Consider the following 2500-nt stretch of genomic DNA (forward strand, 5'->3'; position numbering starts at 1 on the left):
GTGTAGGTAAACAGCCGTGCAATGGGAAGGCTGTTAACAGCTCACAGTATCAGTATCAGTGTCACTAGCTCAAGGAGGCGTCACTGCGTTCGGACAAGTCCATACATAAAAATGGAAATGAAATAAAATAATAAGCTCACAATTAAACAACGCAGTTGAATTTCCTGTTATTTTTCACCCCTTGCATACACACTTGCTGTGTGGGAAACTTTACCGAGAAACAAGTTTACGGTCCTGTGGGATTTCACCCTTTTCATTAAACTAACAATTCATATAAAAATTTATATATATATATAAACAAGTAGAACAAGAAAGAAAACTAAAGAAGAAGAAAATATGATGAATTAAACAGTGATTAGGGTTACAGATCTTGGTCAAAGTTGTGTGAACAATGCTGTGCAGTTATAACTATGTATGTCTTGATCAGTAGCAGAACCACACTGAGAACAAAGCTTTTGCACGCGTGTGATGAACTGTTTCTTTGTTCGTCAGTTTCCCGGCATTAAGGAGACAGGTCATGTTTACACCCGGGTTTGTTGGTCTGTTTGTTTGTCTGTCTGTCTGTCTGTCAGGCGGATCCCGCAAACAGTTGTGTGGGCGGATGTTTCAGAAGTTAGTTGGTTTGTATGAAGGGTTTGGTATCCAGTGTGCCCTGTATGAAGGGTTTGGTATCCAGTGTGCCCTGTATGAAGGGTTTGGTATCCAGTGTGCCCTGTATGAAGGCTTTGGTATCCAGTGTGCCCTGTATGAAGGTTTTGGTATCCAGTGTGCCCTGTATGAAGAGTTTGGTATCCAGTGTGCCCTGTATGAAGGGTTTGGTATCCAGTGTGCCCTGTATGAAGGGTTTGGTGTCCAGTGTGCCCTGTATGAAGGGTTTGGTATCCAGTGTGCCCTGTATGAAGGGTTTGGTATCCAGTGTGCCCTGTATGAAGGGTTTGGTATCCAGTGTGCCCTGTATGAAGGGTTTGGTATCCAGTGTGCCCTGTATGAAGGGTTTGGTATCCAGTGTGCCCTGTGTGAAGGGTTTGGTATCCAGTGTGCCCTGTATGAAGGGTTTGGTATCCAGTGTGCCCTGTATGAAGGGTTTGGTATCCAGTGTGCCCTGTATGAAGAGTTTGGTATCCAGTGTGCCCTGTATGAAGGGTTTGGTATCCAGTGTGCCCTGTATGAAGGGTTTGGTATCCAGTGTGCCCTGTATGAAGGGTTTGGTATCCAGTGTGCCCTGTATGAAGGGTTTGGTATCCAGTGTGCCCTATATGAAGGGTTTGGTATCCAGTGTGCCCTGTATGAAGGGTTTGGTATCCAGTGTGCCTGTATGAAGGGTTTGGTATCCAGTGTGCCCTGTATGAAGGGTTTGGTATCCAGTGTGCCCTGTATGAAGGGTTTGGTATCCAGTGTGCCCTGTATAAAGGGTTTTGGTATCCAGTGTGCCCTGTATGAAGGGTTTGGTATCCAGTGTGCCCTGTATGAAGGGTTTGGTATCCAGTGTGCCCTGTATGAAGGGTTTGGTATCCAGTGTGCCCTGTATGAAGGTTTTGGTATCCAGTGTGCCCTGTATGAAGGGTTTGGTATCCAGTGTGCCCTGTATGAAGGGTTTGGTATCCAGTGTGCCCTGTATGAAGGTTTTGGTATCCAGTGTGCCCTGTATGAAGGGTTTGGTATCCAGTGTGCCCTGTATGAAGGGTTTGGTATCCAGTGTGCCCTGTATGAAGGGTTTGGTATCCAGTGTGCCCTGTATGAAGGGTTTGGTATCCAGTGTGCCCTGTATAAAGGTTTTGGTATCCAGTGTGCCCTGTATGAAGGGTTTGGTATCCAGTGTGCCCTGTATGAAGGGTTTGGTATCCAGTGTGCCCTGTATGAAGGGTTTGGTATCCAGTGTGCCCTGTATGAAGGGTTTGGTATCCAGTGTGCTCTGTATGAAGGGTATGGTATCCAGTGTGCCCTGTATGAAGGGTTTGGTATCCAGTGTGCCCTGTATGAAGGGTTTGGTATCCAGTGTGCCCTGTATGAAGGGTTTGGTATCCAGTGTGCCCTGTATGAAGGGTTTGGTATCCAGTGTGCCCTGTATGAAGGGTTTGGTATCCAGTGTGCATGTATGAAGGGTTTGGTATCCAGTGTGCCCTGTATGAAGGGTTTGGTATCCAGTGTGCCCTGTATGAAGGGTTTGGTATCCAGTGTGCCCTGTGTGAAGGGTTTGGTATCCAGTGTGCCCTGTATGAAGGGTTTGGTATCCAGTGTGCCCTGTATGAAGGGTTTGGTATCCAGTGTGCCCTGTATGAAGGGTTTGGTATTCAGTGTGCCCTGTATGAAGGGTTTGGTATCCAGTGTGCCCTGTATGAAGGGTTTGGTATCCAGTGTGCCCTGTATGAAGGGTTTGGTATCCAGTGTGCCCTGTATGAAGGGTTTGGTATCCAGTGTGCCTGTATGAAGGGTTTGGTATCCAGTGTGCCCTGTATGAAGGGTTTGGTATCCAGTGTGCCCTGTGTGAAGGGTTTGGTAT

General features: G+C 46.8%; 1 protein-coding gene and 1 pseudogene across 2 annotated transcripts in view; both read left to right on the forward strand.

Annotated features, from left to right (window-relative positions):
- Positions 1–2500, forward strand: part of LOC143284451 (uncharacterized) — a 262254-nt gene that overhangs the window by 211961 nt on the left and 47793 nt on the right. The gene's annotated exons all lie outside the window — the stretch shown is intronic.
- The window catches only part of LOC143284937 (uncharacterized), a 30804-nt pseudogene continuing 29080 nt past the window's right edge, over positions 777–2500 (forward strand).

The sequence above is a fragment of the Babylonia areolata genome, chromosome 8 (assembly GCF_041734735.1).
Source record: "Babylonia areolata isolate BAREFJ2019XMU chromosome 8, ASM4173473v1, whole genome shotgun sequence".
NCBI classification, from domain to species: domain Eukaryota; kingdom Metazoa; phylum Mollusca; class Gastropoda; order Neogastropoda; family Buccinidae; genus Babylonia; species Babylonia areolata.